The sequence below is a fragment of the Manis javanica genome, chromosome 1 (genome assembly GCF_040802235.1).
Source record: "Manis javanica isolate MJ-LG chromosome 1, MJ_LKY, whole genome shotgun sequence".
NCBI lineage: Eukaryota > Metazoa > Chordata > Mammalia > Pholidota > Manidae > Manis > Manis javanica.
This window is the reverse complement of record NC_133156.1, coordinates 86,633,129-86,651,306: the sequence shown is the minus strand read 5'-3', so window position 1 is coordinate 86,651,306 and position 18,178 is coordinate 86,633,129. Positions and strand designations below refer to the sequence as shown.

General features: G+C 39.8%; 1 non-coding gene across 1 annotated transcript; it reads left to right on the top strand.

Moving 5' to 3' along the window:
• The first annotated feature begins 301 nt into the window (after positions 1 to 301).
• LOC118968415 (U6 spliceosomal RNA) lies at positions 302 to 405 on the top strand. The gene has a single exon (XR_005056068.1). It is a non-coding gene; the product is annotated as a U6 spliceosomal RNA (small nuclear RNA).
• Positions 406 to 18,178: the final 17,773 nt, after the last annotated feature.

Genomic DNA, 18,178 nt, shown 5'->3' with positions numbered 1-18,178 from the left:
TTCACATCCCTCTAACCTAATGACCCTTTCACTAGGGGCTTAGAAAAGGCCTCAGATCTTCTTCCATTATTTATCTAATGATTCAGAATTTATTTAAAAAGAAAGGATCAGTTTACCTATAACCTATTGTGATCAAAAATAAAACTAGAATCAAGAGGACAAAAGTTTGCTAATTCACTTTTATTTATAGGATGGTGAGAATGTACTAAGCCTTAAGCCAAGCGAGTATCAGGATACCAACCATTCTCATCCATTAAAAGTGCATTTGCTGATGGCACTGAGTTGAAATGAAGGTCCCACTGTGCTTACTTTGGCAGCATATATACTAAAATTGGAATGACACAAAGGTTAGCTTGGCCCCTGTGTAAGGATGACATACAAATGTGTGAAGTGGTCCATATTTTAAAAAAGAAAGAAAGAATAGAGACTCCACTGATTTTTATATTCATGACCCCCAAGCATGCTAAAATATGTAGTCAGTTTCTTCCTGTCACTGGTATTTATTTATTTTCCAAAAGCAGTGTTTCATTTTTTGCCCTTTACTATCACGAAAGAACATTTCCCATGTCTTCAAAATATTCTGTGATGATTCATGGTGTCACCAATCCTCAGATTGTGGTTGGTACATGCTGGGATAGGACTGCCACCCAAGGCCTTAGAGTCTAGTTGGGGAGATAGATTAATCAGAGTATGATGCTCTAACATAGTAATCATATTATGTTTGTTATCTCAAGTTGAGTTTTATACCTAAGAAGGACCAACAAAAATTTCCTAACTTTTTCCTGGGTGCTAAGGCCAACGTTAGAGAGATGCAATATTAGTACAATCACACAGCACCCTAATAAAATATTTCCTTTTGATTTCAATTACTTCTTTTAATTACAAGGAACATGAGATTAACTGTCTTCATTTTACAATACTTTATAATACAGCAAATGAATGAAGACAAGTGGTCCTCTCTGCCCTGGGATCGAGTTCTTCGGTTTAGGAGGAGGAATAGTCTGCTGCTGCAGAAGCTGAAGGCTGAGGAGAGGAAATGATGAGCTCATTAGGCCTACGAGAGAGGATCAAGTAGTGGCAAATAAATAATTAATTCTAATCTTTTCTATTAATATTTTAAAAACTTGGAGGATGGGGGTTTTTGGCTATTTCTTAGTACCCCAAAATTACATGCATAACATTCAAATTTTCTGTTGCCAGTCTAGGCTTCAAAAGTACCTCAGGGATCAGATCACAAACAAAGGTTTGAGACTAATACCTAGGACTTTGATTCCTAATGAAATGTTTTCTTTCTACTACAGGATACAATACACTAATTCTGATCTTCAGCAAGAGCTATTTTGCTGAAAGGGCATTTATTATAGGACATAAAGGCAAATAATAAAATCTATTCTGGAATGTCTAGTGGAATCCTTTAGTTTTAAATGCAAATGTGAGCAGCTGTCATAAATAGCAAATTATCTGCAGAAACCAGTGGAAAGACACAGGGGCAAGGCAGAGGTGGAAGGAGTAAAAGGATTGTCTCTCTCCTTCCCTGTCCTGCCTCAGGGCAAAATGTACCCACAGCTCTCATTTCAGAATCAGTTTGAAGGCAGAACTTGCAGAGTGGCTGGATATTCACAAAAATGCTGTTCTTCCTTTCAGCACCCATCCAATCTGAAATCCAAAACACTGCAATCCTTGATCTCTAGATTAAACCACAGGGTTTAGAAACAGTTGTATGTGGAGAGGCTAAGCCAATCAGTTACATTTCAAAGCCATTTCCTAACAATCATACGACAAATTTCATGATAAAATCTGATGTAATTTAAACACAACTCTAAAACTTGCTTTACGATATTACTATAAAAATATTTAGTTGATGAAACTAATAATGTAATAGGGAGATCAGGAATCATGTTTTTGCCATTATATAATAGAAATTACCAAAAGCACTCCATTCACTGAAAGTAAATGCTATTTAACACACCTTTCTTCTTTTCTGGAAATGATGGATGACAGTATCAGAACTTTAAGAAGTGGAGGTAATTCTGTGAAAAGCAATCAATTAAAGGAATCAGATTATGCTATCATTCATTTACGTCTAGGTATTTCCATTAGCATTTACAATCTGATCAAAGTTTTGGCTCTCCGGCAGGTCTCTATAAATTGTAGTCACAATGCCCCAAATTTGTATAGTGTTCAGTGGCAATTTAAAATAATTCGAAACTAAATTGGCAAGGGTGTGGGAGCTGAAAATTGAAATGCAAAGCGGCGTGGTCCAAAGGGTTAAGTTAACTTTGAACCAAAGCCACAGCATCATCTTATAAATATGCTTAAAATATAAAGTCTTTGTCTTAGCCTGTGTCTATACAAACACAAAATCACACCACATTTCTTTCCTTATTCTCACTCTTTTCTTAGGAATACCTGGAATTTTTTTTTTTTTTTTTTTTTTTCTGTAAACTTGTTTTTAATTTTTGAAGAGCACAAATAACATATCATACATTACATATATTGACCTGCCTTTTGCTTTTTTTCACTTCTACAGCAATTCACAGAGAAATGGTTTTTCTGTGGTGTGTGTGTGGTTTTTTTTTTTTTTTTTTTTTTTTTGAGAGGGCATCTCTCATATTTATTGATCAAATGGTTGTTAACAACAATAAAATTCAGTATAGGGGGGTCAATGCTCAATGTACAATCATTAATCCATCTCAAGCCTAATTCTCGTCAGTCTCCAATCTTCTGAAGCATAACGAACAAGTTCTTACATGGTGAACGAATTCTTACAGAGTGAATAAATTCTTACATGGTGAACAGTACAAGGGCAGTCATCACAGAAACTTTCGGTTTTGATCATGCAATATGACCTATAAACCATCAGGTCAAATATGAATATTCATTTGATTTTTGTACTTGATTTATATGTTGATCCCACATTTCTCCTATTATTATTATTATTTTTATTTTTAATAAAATGCTGAAGTGGTAGGTAGATGCAAGATAAAGGTAGAAAACATAGTTTAGTGCTGTAAGAAGGCAAATGTAGATGATCAGATGATCAGGTGTGTGCCTATGGACTAAGTATTAATCCAGGCTAGACAAGGGCAGCAAGACATCCACGGATGCAGAAGATTTCTCTCAAAGCAGGGGGGGTGAGGTTCTGAGCCTCACCTCTGTTGATCCCCAAATTCTCACCTGATGGCCCCTCTGCGACTGTGCCTGTCTTAGGTTGTTCCTCCCTTGAGGAATCTTACCCGTCTCTGGCTAACCAGTCATCTTCCGGGGCCATACAGGGAAATGTAAAGTTGGTAAGTGAGAGAGAAGCCATATTGTTTGCAAAGGTTAGCTTTTTACTTCTTTGCAGATTTATGCCCTGTGGCTTCTATGCCCAGCACTTGTCTCGAGGTATCTTTACCACCTGGAGGAATTATGATACTCGGTAAATTCGATATGAGGCACGAATTCTATTTAAAGTTTGTAATTAGGAAGGAAGAAGAAAAGCTATAGATGTAGCATATGAAGGAAACTTGGGAGGATTGATTATTTCTTTGACATATCTTCTTGTATAGTACCTTAAGTATGTATAGGTTTTAAACTACTAACTAATTTGCACACACATATTGACGTAATAGGAATACGGTGACATAAACAAAGCAAATCTATAATTACCAGCCATCTCCAGTGAAGCCAAGAAAACCATTTAGGCACCCTAGGCATTTGTGAAAATTTATCTATGATATGATGGATATTTTCCAACTGTACTTGAACCATCAGACAAATTAAAGCAGCCCATTTCTGGGATCTGTTCACATCCCATATGTTCTTTTAACCATAGATAGTCTATAGTCATGAGATTTTGGGGTGCTACAACTTGCACCCCTCCCAACTCCTGGTTGAGTTCCAACAGTACAGATCCAGTCAAATTCGTTGTCTCACTGTATGCACATGCCAGCCTAGACATCTCCCTCCTCCTTCTTATGGCAAGTCCAGGAGATGGTGGGCTGGATGCAGCCACAACCGCAGCATCGTCCGGATCCCTGTGGAGGCTTTTTGATGATCATCCCCCGGCACGAGTCCTCCAGAGAGTGCTGATGCCGGAAGCTCCTCCTCATATCGTATCTTAGTTCATTTTCTGGGTATCCAAGCTAGGCCTTGATCTTCTGCGTAGAAACAAACAGACCCTTTGCCCACACTTTGACATGCCCTCTATACCACTGTGCAGAACTCATTGGAGGTCAGCACACAGTAACTGCTTTTTTTTTTTTTTTTTTTAATTAAGAGAAAGGAATATTATCAGAAAAGAGTACCTCCATAGCTGATCATCTGACACCCTTTAAGTGATCAACATTAAGGATATTTAAAGCATGCGTTGATCTTTGATTTACCAATAGTTTTATCCTGTTAAGGAGTAATCCCCCTTTTCTTTCTTTCTTTCTTTTTTTTTTTTTTTAAATTTTTAATCTACACTTACCTGAAGAATACTATGTTTACTATGCTCTCCCCTATATCAGGTCCCCCCTAACAACCACATTACGGTTACTGTCCATCAGCTTAGCAAAATGTTGTAGAGTCACTACTTGTCCTCTCTGTGTTGTGCAGCCCACCCTCCCCTTTCTCCCTCCCCCCCATGCATGCTAATCTTAATACCCCCCTTCTTCATCCCCCCCCTTATCCCTCCCTGCCCACCCATCCTCCCCAGTTCCTTTCCCTTTGGTACCTGTTAGTCCATTTTTGGGTTCTGTAATTCTGCTGCTGTTTTGTTCCTTCAGTTTTTCCTTTGTTCCTATACTCCTCAGATGAGTGAAATCATTTGGTATTTCTCTTTCTCCGCTTGGCTTATTTCACTGAGCATAATACTCTCCAGCTCCATCCATGTTGCTGCAAATGGTTGGATTTTTCCACTTCTTATGGCTGAGTAGTATTCCATTGTGTATATGTACCACATCTTCTTTATCCATTCATCTACAGATGGACATTTAGGTTGCTTCCAATTCTTGGCTATTGTAAATAGTGCTGCGATAAACATAGGAGTGCATCTGTCTTTCTCAAACTTGATTGCTTCGTTCTTAGGGTAAATTCCTAGGAGTGGAATTCCTGGGTCAAATGGTAGGTCTGTTTTGAGCATTTTGATGCACCTCCATACTGCTTTCCACAATGGTTGAACTAATTTACATTCCCACCAGCAGTGTAGGAGGGTTCCCCTTTCTCCACAGCCTCGCCAACATTTGTTGTTGTTTGTCTTTTGGATGGCAGCTATCCTTACTGGTGTGAGGTGATACCTCATTGTAGTTTTAATTTGCATTTCTCTGATAATTAGTGATGTGGAGCATCTTTTCATGTGTCTCTTGGCCATCTGTATTTCTTTTTTGGAGAACTGTCTGTTCAGTTCCTCTGCCCATTTTTTAATTGGGTTATTTGTTTTTTGTTTGTTGAGGCGTGTGAGCTCTTTATATATTCTGGACGTCAAGCCTTTATCAGATCTGTCATTTTCAAATATATTCTCCCATACTGTAGGGTTCCTTTTTGTTCTATTGATGGTGTCTTTCGCTGTACAGAAGCTTTTCAGCTTAATGTAGTCCCACTTGCTCATTTTTGCTGTTGTTTTCCTTGCCCGGGGAGATATGTTCAAGAAGAGATCACTCATGTTTATGTCTAAGAGGTTTTTGCCTATGTTTTTTTCCAAGAGTTTAATGGTTTCGTGACTTACATTCAGGTCTTTGATCCATTTTGAGTTTACCTTTGTATATGGGGTTAGACAATGGTCCAGTTTCATTCTCCTACATGTAGCTGTCCAGTTTTGCCAGCACCATCTGTTGAAGAGACTGTCATTTTGCCATTGTATGTCCATGGCTCCTTTATCAAATATTAATTGACCATATATGTTTGGGTTAATTTCTGGGGTCTCTAATCTGTTCCACTGGTCTGTGGCTCTGTTCTTGTGCCAGTACCAAATTGTCTTGATTACTATGGCTTTGTAGTAGAGCTTGAAGTTGGGGAGTGAGATCCCCCCTACTTTATTCTTCTTTTTCAGGATTGCTTTGGCTATTCGGGGTCTTTGGTGTTTCCATATGAATTTTTGAATTATTTGTTCCAATTCATTGAAGAATGTTGCTGGTAATTTGAGAGGGATTGCATCAAATTTGTATATTGCTTTCGGCAGGAGGGCCATTTTGACGATATTAATTCTTCCTAGCCATGAGCATGGGATGAGTTTCCATTTATTAGTGTCCCCTTTAATTTCTCTTAAGAGTGACTTGTAGTTTTCAGAGTATAAGTCTTTCACTTCCTTGGTTAGGTTTATTCCTAGGTATTTTATTCTTTTTGATGCAATGGTGAATGGAATTGTTTTCCTGATTTCTCTTTCTATTGATTCGTTGTTAGTGTATAGGAAAGCTACAGATTTCTGTGTGTTGATTTTGTATCCTGCAACTTTGCTGTATTCCGATATCAGTTCTAGTAGTTGTGGAGTGGAGTCTTTAGGGTTTTTTATGTACAGTATCATATCATCTGCAAATAGTGACAGTTTAACTTCTTCTTTACCAATCTGGATTCCTTGTATTTCTTTGTTTTGTCTGATTGCCGTGGCTAGGACCTCCAGTACTATGTTAAATAACAGTGGGGAGAGTGGGCATCCCTGTCTGGTTCCCGATCTCAGTGGAAATGCTTTCAGCTTCTCGCTGTTCAGTATAATGCTGGCTGTGGGTTTATCATATATGGCCTTTATTATGTTGAGGTACTTGCCCTCTATTCCCATTTTGCTGAGAGTTTTTATCATGAATGGATGTTGAATTTTGTCAAATGCTTTTTCAGCATCTATGGAGATGATCATGTGGTTTTTGTCTTTCTTTTTGTTGATGTGGTGGATGATGTTGATGGATTTTCGAATGTTGTACCATCCTTGCATCCCTGGGATGAACCCCACTTGGTCATGGTGTATGATCCTTTTGATATACTGTTGAATTCTGTTTGCTAATATTTTATTGAGTATTTTTGCATCTACGTTCATCAGGGATATTGGTCTGTAATTTTCTTTTTTGGTGGGGTCTTTGCCTGGTTTTGGTATTAGGGTGATGTTGGCTTCATAGAATGAGTTTGGGAGTATTCCCTCTTCTTCTATTTTGTGGAACACTTTAAGGAGAATGGGTATTATGTCTTCTCTGTGTGTCTGATAAAATTCCGAGGTAAATCCGTCCGGCCCCGGGGTTTTGTTCTTGGGTAGTTTTTTGATTACTGTTTCAATTTCTTTGCTTGTAATTGGTTTGTTTAACTTTTGTGTTTCTTCCTTGGTCAGTCTTGGGAGGTTGTATTTTTCTAGGAAGTTGTCCATTTCTTCTAGGTTTTCCAGCTTGTTGGCATATAGGTTTTCATAGTAGTCTTTAATAATTCTTTGTATTTCTGTGGAGTCTGTCGTGATTTTTCCATTCTCATTTCTGATTATGTTGATTTGTGTTGACTCTCTTTTTCTCTTAATAAGTTGGGCTAGAGGCTTATCTATTTTGTTTATTTTCTCAAAGAACCAGCTCTTGGTTTCGTTGATTTTTGCTATTGTTTTATTCTTCTCAATTTTGTTTATTTCTTCTCTGATCTTTATTATGTCCCTCCTTCTGCTGACTTTAGGCCTCAATTGTTCTTCTTTTTCCAGTTTTAATAATTGTGATGTTAGACTATTCATTTGGGATTGTTCTTCCTTCTTCAAGTGTGCCTGGATTGCTATATACTTTCCTCTTAAGACTGCTTTCGCTGCATCCCACAGAAGTTGGGGCTTAGTGTTGTTGTTGTCATTTGTTTCTATATATTCCTTGATCTCTATTTTGATTTGTTCATTGATCCATTGATTATTTAGTAGCATGTTGTTAAGCCTCCATGTGTTTGTGAGCCTTTTTGTTTTCTTTGTAGAATTTATTTCTACTTTCATACCTTTGTGGTCTGAAAAATTGGTTGGTAGAATTTCAATATTGTGGAATTTACTGAGGCTCTTTTTGTGAGCTAGTATGTGGTCTATTCTGGAGAATGTTCCATGTGCACTTGAGAAGAATGTATATCCTGTTGCTTTTGGATGTAAAGTTCTATAGATGTCTATTAGGTCCATCTGTTCTAGTGTGTTGTTCAGTGCCTGTGTGTCTTTACTTATTTTCTGCCCGGTGGATCTATCCTTTGGGGTGAGTGGTGTGTTGAAGTCTCCTACAATGAATGCATTGCAGTCTATTTCCCTCTTTAGTTCTGTTAGTATTTGCTTCACATATGCTGGTGCTCCTGTATTGGGTGCATATATATTTAGAATGGTTATATCCTCTTGTTGGACTAAGCCCTTTATCATTATGTAGTGGCCTTCTTTATCTCTTGTTACTTTCTTTGTTTTGAAGTCTATTTTGTCTGATATTAGTACTGCAACCCCTGCTTTCTTCTCACTGTTGTTTGCCTGAAATATGTTTTTCCATCCCTTGACTTTTAGTCTATGCTTATCTTTGGGTTTAAGGTGAGTTTCTTGTAAGCAGCATATAGATGGGTCTTGCTTTTTTATCCATTCTATTACTCTATGTCTTTTGATTGGTGCATTAAGTCCATTTACATTTAGGGTGACTATTGAAAGATATGTACTTATTGCCATTGCAGGCTTTAGATTCGTGGTTACCAAAGGTTCAAGGTTAGCTTCTTTAGTATCTTACTGCCTAACTTAGCTCGCTTATTGAGCTGTTATATACACTGTCTGGAGAGTCTTTTCTTCTCTCCCTTCTTATTCCTCCTCCTCCCTTCTTCATATGTTGTGTGTTTTGTTCTGTGCTCTTTTTAGGGGTGCTCCCATCTAGAGCAGTCCCTGTAGGATGCCCTGTAGAGGTGGTTTGTGGGAAGCAAATTCCCTCAGCTTTTGCTTGTCTGGAAATTGTTTGATCCCACCATCATATTTAAATGATAGTCGTGCTGGATACAGTATCCTTGGTTCAAGGCCCTTCTGTTTCATTGCATTAAGTATATCATGCCATTCTCTTCTGGCCTGTAGGGTTTCTGTTGAGAAGTCTGATGTTAGCCTGATTGGTTTTCCTTTATAGGTGACCTTTTTCTCTCTAGCTGCCTTTAAAACTCTTTCCTTGTCCTTGATCCTTGCCATTTTAATTATTATGTGTCTTGGTGTTGTCCTCCTTGGATCCTTTCTGTTGGGGGTTCTGTATAATTCCATGGTCTGTTCGATTATTTCCTCCCCCAGTTTGGGGAAGTTTTCAGCAATTATTTCTTCAAAGACACTTTCTATCCCTTTTCCTCTTTCTTCCTCTTCTGGTATCCCTATAATACGAATGTTTTTCCTTTTGTATTGGTCACATATTTCTCTTAGTGTTGTTTCATTCCTGGAGATCCTTTTATCTCTCTCTATGTCAGCTTCTATACGTTCCTGTTCTCTGGCTTCTATTCCTTCAATGGCCTCTTGCATCTTATCCATTCTGCTTATAAATCCTTCCAGGGATTGTTTCACTTCTGTGATCTCTTTCCTGACATCTGTGATCTCCTTCCGGACTTCATCCCACTGCTCTTGCATTTTTCTCTGCATCTCATCCCACTGCTCTTGCATTTTTCTCTGCATCTCATCCCATTGCTCTTGCATTTTTTTCTGCATCTCTGTCAGCATGTTCATGATTTTTATTTTGAATTCTTTTTCAGGAGGACTAGTTAGGTCTGTCTCCTTCTCAGGTGTTGTCTCTGTGATCTTTGTCTGCCTGTAGTTTTGCCTTTTCATGGTGATAGAGATAGTCTGCAGAGCTGGTACAAGTGACCGCTGGAAGAGCTTCCCTTCTTGTTGGTTTGTAGCCTTTTCCTGGGAGAATAGCGACCTCTAGTGGCTTGTGCTGGGCAGCTGTGCGCAGACAGGGCTTCTGCTTCCTGCCCAGTTGCTTTGGGGTTTATCTCCACTGTTGCTGTGGGCTTGGCCTGGCTGGGGCTGTTCCTCCAAAATGGTGGAGCCCTGTTAGAGGGGGAGCAGCCAGGAGACTATTTATCTCCGTAAGGGGCCTCTGTGCTCCCTGCTGCCCAGGGGGTTAGAGTGCCCAGAGATCCCCAGATTCCCTGCTTCTGGTCTAAGTGACCTATCCTGCCCCTTTAAGATTTCCAAAAAGCACTCTCCAAACCAAAACAACAACAGCAACAATGAGAGAGGGAACAGAAAGGAAAAAAAAAAGAAAAAACACGCGATTTTTTTTTTTTTTTCCTCAGGTGCCGGTCCCAGGCACCCGCGCACTGGTCCTGCTGCCCTGTCTCCCTAGCACCAGGGTCCCTGTCCTTTCAAGGCTTCCAAAAAGCACCCACCCACCGGTCCCGCAGGGAAGGAACGCTCAATATTCTTGGTCCTCAGGCACTGGTCCCACGCACCCGCTCACCAGTCCCGCCGCCCTGCCTCCCTAGCACCGGGGTCCCTGTCCCTTCAAGGCTTCCAAAAAGCACTTGGCAAAAAGAGAGAAAAAAAAAGGGGAAAAACGCGCGATTTCTTCCGTCCTCTGGTGCTGGTCTCAGGCACCCACCCACCGGTCCCACAGGGAAAAATGCGGGATATTCTTTGTCCTCAGGTGCCGGTCCCAGGCACCCGCTCACCAGTCCCGCCGCCCTGCCTCCCTAGCACCGGGGTCCCTGTCCCTTTTAGGCTTCCAAAAAGCACTCGCAGAAAAGAGAAAAAAAAAGGGGGAAAAACGCACGATTTCCTCTGTCCTCAAGTGCCGGTCTCAGGCACCCGCCCACCGGTCCCGCAGGGAAAAACGGGGGATATTCTTTGTCCTCAGGCGCCGGTCCCAGCCACCCGCTCACCAGTCCCGCCACCGTGCCTCCCTAGCACTGGGGTCTCCATCCCTTCAAGGCTTCCAAAAAGCGCTTGCCAAAAAGAGAAAAAAAAAAAAAGGGGAAAAACGCGCGACCTCCTCCGTCCTCAGGCACCGGTCCCAGGCACCCGCCCCCAGGTCTCGCAGGGAGAAACGCGGGATATTCTTTGTCCTCCGGCGCCGTTCCCAGGCACCTCCTCACCGGTCCCGCCACCCTGCCTCCCCAGCAACGGGGGCCCTTCCCTCTAAGGCTTCCAAAAAGCGCTCGCCAAAAAAAAAAACTGCTCTGGTTTCTCTCCACCCGCCGGGAGCTGGGGGGAGGGGCGCTCGGGTCCCGCCGGGCTGGGGCTTGTATCTTACCCCCTTCACAAGGCGCTGGGTTCTTGCAGGTGTGGATGTGGTCTGGATGTTGTCCTGTGTCCTGTGGTCTCTATTTTAGGAAGATTTTTCTTTGTTATATTTTCATAGCTCTATGTGTTTTTGGGAGGAGATTGCCACTGCTCTACTCACGCCGCCATCTTGGCTCCCGCCGAATACCTGGAATTTTAATTGCCAATTCTTATTTTTTTAAGTAATCAAAACACTATTTAGACTTAACTATATGTTTTACAGTTTTTCTTGTTCAATTATTATTTTTTTAATTCATAGCTTTTCCTTGAACTCATTTTTTAAAATTTTGCTGGAACCTATCCTCTAGTAATTCTCTGTGAGAAATTCTTTGGTTGGTAAACTTCATGAATCCTTATAGGTCTTAATATTAGTTTGCATTCTTAGTTCAGAATTATTTTTCCCATAGAAACTGCGAACAACTTGTTCCTCTACTTTCTTGTATTCAGTATTGGTGATAGAAAGTCAATAGAAAACTGACGTAGCACAAACTAGATACATTACTGAGTTTAAAATGTGAAAGTGGTGAAGGAGTTCAGGGTGTTTGCAGTAAGTGATTAATCTGGGCTAGTAGAAAAAAGTGGACAAAGGAGAATGATGAGAGTTTGGAAGTGGTAGAATCAATGGACTGGGCATCCAGGCAAAGTCAAACTGTAGGAGTGAGCATATGGATTTGGTGTGATGGTTGATTTTAGGTGTCAGCTTGGCCCATGGTACTCCAGACATATGATTAACATTATTTTGGATATTTCTATAAGAGTGTTTCTTGGGTGAGATTAACATTTAAATTGGTATACTTGAATAGAGTACCCTCATACTGTGGGTGGGACTCACCCTAGCAGTTGAAGGCCTTTGGACTTGAGCTACAACATCACCTCTACCCTGGGAATCTAGTCTGCCAGTCTACCCTGCAGACCAAGGACTGGCCAGTTCCTTTAAAAAATTCCTTCTCTCTCTCTGTCTTTCTCTCTCTACACACACACACACACACACACACACACACTCCATTGGTTCTGCCTCTCTGGAGAGCCCTAATACAGTAGGTGAGCTGGACTTACAGGAGGTCATGGTCAGAGGGTGAAATTGAGGATTTCTGATTGAGTTATCTGAATGAATATATGTAATCTCTGGTAGGTTGAAAAAATTAGTGATAACTTTCTAAAATGCTTAACCCATTCACAGTATACTAAGGCATAGAGAGAATATTACCGTGCATAGTAAAACAGTTCCTTTAGGATTTACATATAAGCTCTGATCTTAAGGTTATACTTCACATAATAAAATAAATAATAGGAATAGAAATAGTGATAATGACAATGACATCAGTAGCAATGGTGATACTGAAAACTAACAACAACAAAGGCTTTGTGTAGGGCTCTATGTTAAGTACTGTGTGTATATTACCTCATTTAAACTTCACAGTAACTATAAGTATACAAGTTAGCTTTATTTTGGAGATGAAGAAATGAAACTTATTAAAGGTTAAATATGTTGTCCAAGACCATATGACAGCTAAGTAGTAGGACAGTGTTGGAAGCCAGATCTGTTTTATCTGTTCTACTAACTTCTCTGTATTTTTTACTTAGACACTAATTTGGAACAATCAGGAATCACTGCCTTATCCTTTCCCATGTCTCTGACACTGCCTTGCTCATGTGTTATTTTGCTCCTCTGTCTTCTTCCTGGACTCTCGTGACCCTGCGGTACTAACTAGATGTTCAGCCCTGGGTAAGTCTCATCCGCCCTGTAGGGCTTGCTGTCTTCTACAGAGTGAGGGGATTGGCCAAGATGACCTCCAGGTCCTTTCCTGTCCTGCATTTTTTTTTTTGATTAATCTTTTTTTTTTTTTTTTTGAGAGGGCATGTCTCATATTTATTGATCAAATGGTTGTTAACAACAATAAAATTCAGTATAGGGGGGTCAATGCTCAATGTACAATCATTAATCCATCTCAAGCCTAATTCTCGTCAGTCTCCAATCTTCTGAAGCATAACGAACAAGTTCTTACATGGTGAACGAATTCTTACATAGTGAATAAATTCTTACATGGTGAACAGTACAAGGGCATTCATCATACAAACTTTCGGTTTTGATCACGCATTATGACATATAAACAATCAGATCAAATATGAATATTCGTTTGATTTTTGTACTTGATTTATATGTTGATCCCACATTTCTCCCTTTATTATTATTATTATTTTTATTTTTAATAAAATGCTGAAGTGGTAGGTAGATGCAAGATAAAGGTAGAAAACATAGTTTAGTGTTTAAGAGGGCAAATGTAGATGATCAGATGATCACGTGTGTGCCTATTGACTAAGTATTAATCCAAGCTAGACAAGGGCAGCAAAACATCCACGGGTGCAGAAGATTTCTCTCAAAGCAGGGGGGGGTGAGGTTCTGAGCCTCACCTCTGTTGATCCCCAAATTCTCACCTGATGGCCCCCCTGCGACTGTGCCTGTCTTAGGTTGTTCCTCCCTTGAGGAATCTTACCTGTCTCTGGCTAAGCAGTCGTCTTCCGGGGCCATACAGGGAGATGTAAAGTTGGTAAGTGAGAGAGAAGCCATATTGTTTGAAAAGGTTAGCTTTTTACTTCTTTGCAGATTTATGCCCTGTGGCTTCTATGACCAGCACTTGTCTCAAGGTATCTTTACCACCTGGAGGAATTATGATGCTCGGTAAATTCGATATGAGGCATGAATTCTATTTAAGGGTTGTAATTAGGAAGGAAGAAGAAAAGCTATAGATGTAGCATATGGAAGAAAACATGGGAGGATTGATTATTTCTTTGACATATCTTCTTGTAGAGTATCTTAAGTATGTATAGGTTTTAAACTACTAATTTGCACACACATATTAACATAATAGGAATACGGTGACATAAACAAAGCAAATCTATAATTACCATCCATCTCCAGTGAAGCCAAGAAAACCATTTAGGCACCCTAGGCATTTGTGGAAATTTGTCTATGATATGATGGATATTGTCCAGCTGTGCTTGAACAGTCTGAGAGAAATCAGACAAATTAAAGCAGCCCATTTCTGGGATCTGTTCACATCCCATATGTTCTTTTAACCGTAGATAGTCTATAGTCATAAGATTTTGGAGTGCTACAACTTGCACCCCTCCCAACTCCTGGTTGAGTTCCAACAGTACAGATCTGGTCAAATTCGTAGTCTCACTGTATGCACATGCCAGCCTAGACATCTCCCTCCTCATTCCTATGGCAAGTCCAGGAGATGGTGGGCTGGATGCAGCCACAACCGCAGCATTGTCCAGATCCCTGTGGAGGCTTTTTGATGATCATCCCCCGGCACAAGTCCTCCAGAGAGTGCTGATGCCGGAAGCTCCTCCTCATATCGTATCTTAGTTCATTTTCTGGGTATCTGAGCTAGGCCTTGATCTTCTGCATAGAAACAAAAAGACCCTTTGCCCACACTTTCACATGCCCTCTATACCACTGTGCAGAACTCATTGGAGGTCAGCACACAGTAACAGATTTTTTTTTTTTATTAAGAGAAAGGAATATTATCAGAAAAGAGTACCTCCATAGCTGATCATCTGAGACCCTTTAAGTGATCAACATTAAGGATATTTAAAGCATGCGTTGATCTTTGATTTACCAATAGTTTTATCCTATGAAGGAGTAATCCCCCTTTTCTTTCTTTCTTTCTTTCTTTTTTTTTCTATTTTAATTTTTAATCTACACTTACATGAAGCATACTATGTTTACTATCCTCTCCCCTATATCAGGTCCCCCCTAACAACCACATTACGGTTACTGTCCATCAGCTTAGCAAAATGTTGTAGAGTCACTACTTGTCCTCTCTGTGTTGTGCAGCCCACCCTCCCCTTTCTCCCTCCCCCCCATGCATGCTAATCTTAATACCCTCTTCTTCTTCCCCTCCACCTTATCCCTCCCTGCCCACCCATCCTCCCCAGTTCCTTTCCCTTTGGTACCTGTTAGTCCATTTTTGGGTTCTGTAATTCTGCTGCTGTTTTGTTCCTTCAGTTTTTCCTTTGTTCTTATACTCCTCAGATGAGTGAAATCATTTGGTATTTCTCTTTCTCCGCTTGGCTTATTTCACTGAGCATAATACTCTCCAGCTCCATCCATGTTGCTGCAAATGGTTGGATTTTTCCACTTTTTATGGCTGAGTAGTATTCCATTGTGTATATGTACCACATCTTCTTTATCCATTCATCTACTGATGGACATTTAGGTTGCTTCCAATTCTTGGCTATTGTAAATAGTGCTGCGATAAACATAGGGGTGCATATGTCTTTCTCAAACTTGATTGCTGCATTCTTAGGGTAAATTCCTAGGAGTGGAATTCCTGGGTCAAATGGTAGGTCTGTTTTGAGCATTTTGATGAACCTCCATACTGCTTTCCACAATGGTTGAACTAATTTACATTCCCACCAGCAGTGTAGGAGGGTTCCCCTTTCTCCACAGCCTCGCCAACATTTGTTGTTGTTTGTCTTTTGGATGGCAGCTATCCTTACTGGTGTGAGGTGATACCTCATTGTAGTTTTAATTTACATTTCTCTGACAATTAGTGATGTGGAGCATCTTTTCATGTGTCTCTTGGCCATCTGTATTCCTTTTTTAGAGAACTGTCTGTTCAGTTCCTCTGCCCATTTTTTAATTGGGTTATTTGTTTTTTGTTTGTTGAGGCATGTGAGCTCTTTATATATTCCGGATGTCAAGCCTTTATCGGATCTGTCATTTTCAAATATATTCTCCCATACTGTAGGGTTCCTTTTTGTTCTATTGATGCTGTCTTTCGCTGTACAGAAGCTTTTCAGCTTAATGTAGTCCCACTTGTTCATTTTTGCTGTTGTTTTCCTTGCCCAGGGAGATATGTTCAAGAAGAGGTCACTCATGTTTATGTCTAAGAGGTTTTTGCCTGTTTTCTTCCAAGAGTTTAATGGTTTCATGCCTTACATTCAGGTCTTTGATCCATTTTGAGTTTACCTTTGTATATGGGGTTAGACAATGGTCCAGTTTCATTCTCCTACATGTAGCTGTCCAGTTTTGCCAGCACCATCTGTTGAAGAGACTGTCATTTTGCCATTGTATGTCCATGGCTCCTTTATCAAATATTAATTGACCATATATGTTTGGGTTAATTTCTGGAGTCTCTAATCTGTTCCACTGGTCTGTGGCTCTGTTCTTGTGCCAGTACCAAATTGTCTTGATTACTATGGCTTTGTAGTAGAGCTTGAAGTTGGGGAGTGAGATTCCCCCTACTTTATTCTTCTTTCTCAGGATTGCTTTGACTATTCGGGGTCTTTGGTGTTTCAATATGAATTTTTGAATTATTTTTTCCAATTCATTGAAGAATGTTGCTGGTAATTTGAGAGGGATTGCATCAAATCTGTATATTGCTTTGGGCAGGATGGCCATTTTGACGATATTAATTCTTCCTAGCCATGAGCATGGGATGAGTTTCCATTTATTAGTGTCTCCTTTAATTTCTCTTAAGAGTGACTTCTAGTTTTCAGAGTATAAGTCTTTCACTTCTTTGGTTAGGTTTATTCCTAGGTATTTTATTCTTTTTGATGCAATGGTGAATGGAATTGTTTTCCTGATTTCTCTTTCTATTGATTCATTGTTAGTGTATAGGAAAGCTACAGATTTCTGTGTGTTAATTTTGTATCCTGCAACTTTGCTGTATTCTGATATCAGTTCTAATAGTTTTGGAGTGGAGTCTTTAGGGTTTTTTATGTACAGTATCATATAATCTGCAAATAGTGACAGTTTAACTTCTTCTTTGCCAATCTGGATTCCTTGTATTTCTTTGTTTTGTCTGATTGCCATGGCTAGGACCTCCAGTACTATGTTAAATAACAGTGGGGAAAGTGGGCATCCCTGTCTGGTTCCCGATCTCAGAGGAAATGCTTTCAGCTTCTCGCTGTTCAGTATAATGCTGGCTGTGGGTTTATCATATATGGCCTTTATTATGTTGAGGTACTTGCCCTCTATTCCCATTTTGCTGAGAGCTTTTATCATGAATGGATGTTGAATTTTGTCAAATGCTTTTTCAGCATCTATGGAGATGATCATGTGGTTTTTGTCTTTCTTTTTGTTGATGTGGTGGATGATGTTGATGAATTTTCGAATGTTGTACCATCCTTGCATCCCTGGGATGAATCCCACTTGGTGATGGTGTATGATCGTTTTGATATACTGTTGAATTCTGTTTGCTAATATTTTATTGAGTATTTTTGCATCTACATTCATCAGGGATATTGGTCTGTAATTTTCTTTTTTGGTGGGGTCTTTGCCTGGTTTTGGTATTAGGGTGATGTTGGCTTCATAGAATGAGTTTGGGAGTATTCCCTCTTCTTCTATTTTGTGGAACACTTTAAGGAGAATGGGTATTATGTCTTCTCTGTGTGTCTGATAAAATTCCGAGGTAAATCCATCCGGCCCCGGGGTTTTGTTCTTGGGTAGTTTTTTGATTACCGTTTCAATTTCTTTGCTCGTAATTGGTTTGTTTAACTTTTGTGTTTCTTCCTTGGTCAGTCTTAGGAGGTTGTATTTTTCTAGGAAGTTGTCCATTTCTTCTAGGTTTTCCAGCTTGTTGGCATATAGGTTTTCATAGTAGTCTTTAATAATTCTTTGTATTTCTGTGGAGTCTGTTGTGATTTTTCCATTCTCATTTCTGATTATGTCGATTTGTGTTGATTCTCTTTTTCTCTTAATAAGTTTGGCTAGAGGCTTATCTCTTTTGTTTATTTTCTCAAAGAACCAGCTCTTGGTTTCGTTGATTTTTGCTATTGTTTTATTCTTCTCAATTTTGTTTATTTCTTCTCTGATCTTTATTATGTCCCTCCTTCTGCTGACTTTAGGCCTCATTTGTTCTTCTTTTTCCAGTTTTGATAATTGTGATGTTAGAGTATTCATTTGGGATTGTTCTTCCTTCTTCAAGTGTGCCTGGATTGCTATATACTTTCCTCTTAAGACTGCTTTCGCTGCGTCCCACAGAAGTTGGGGCTTAG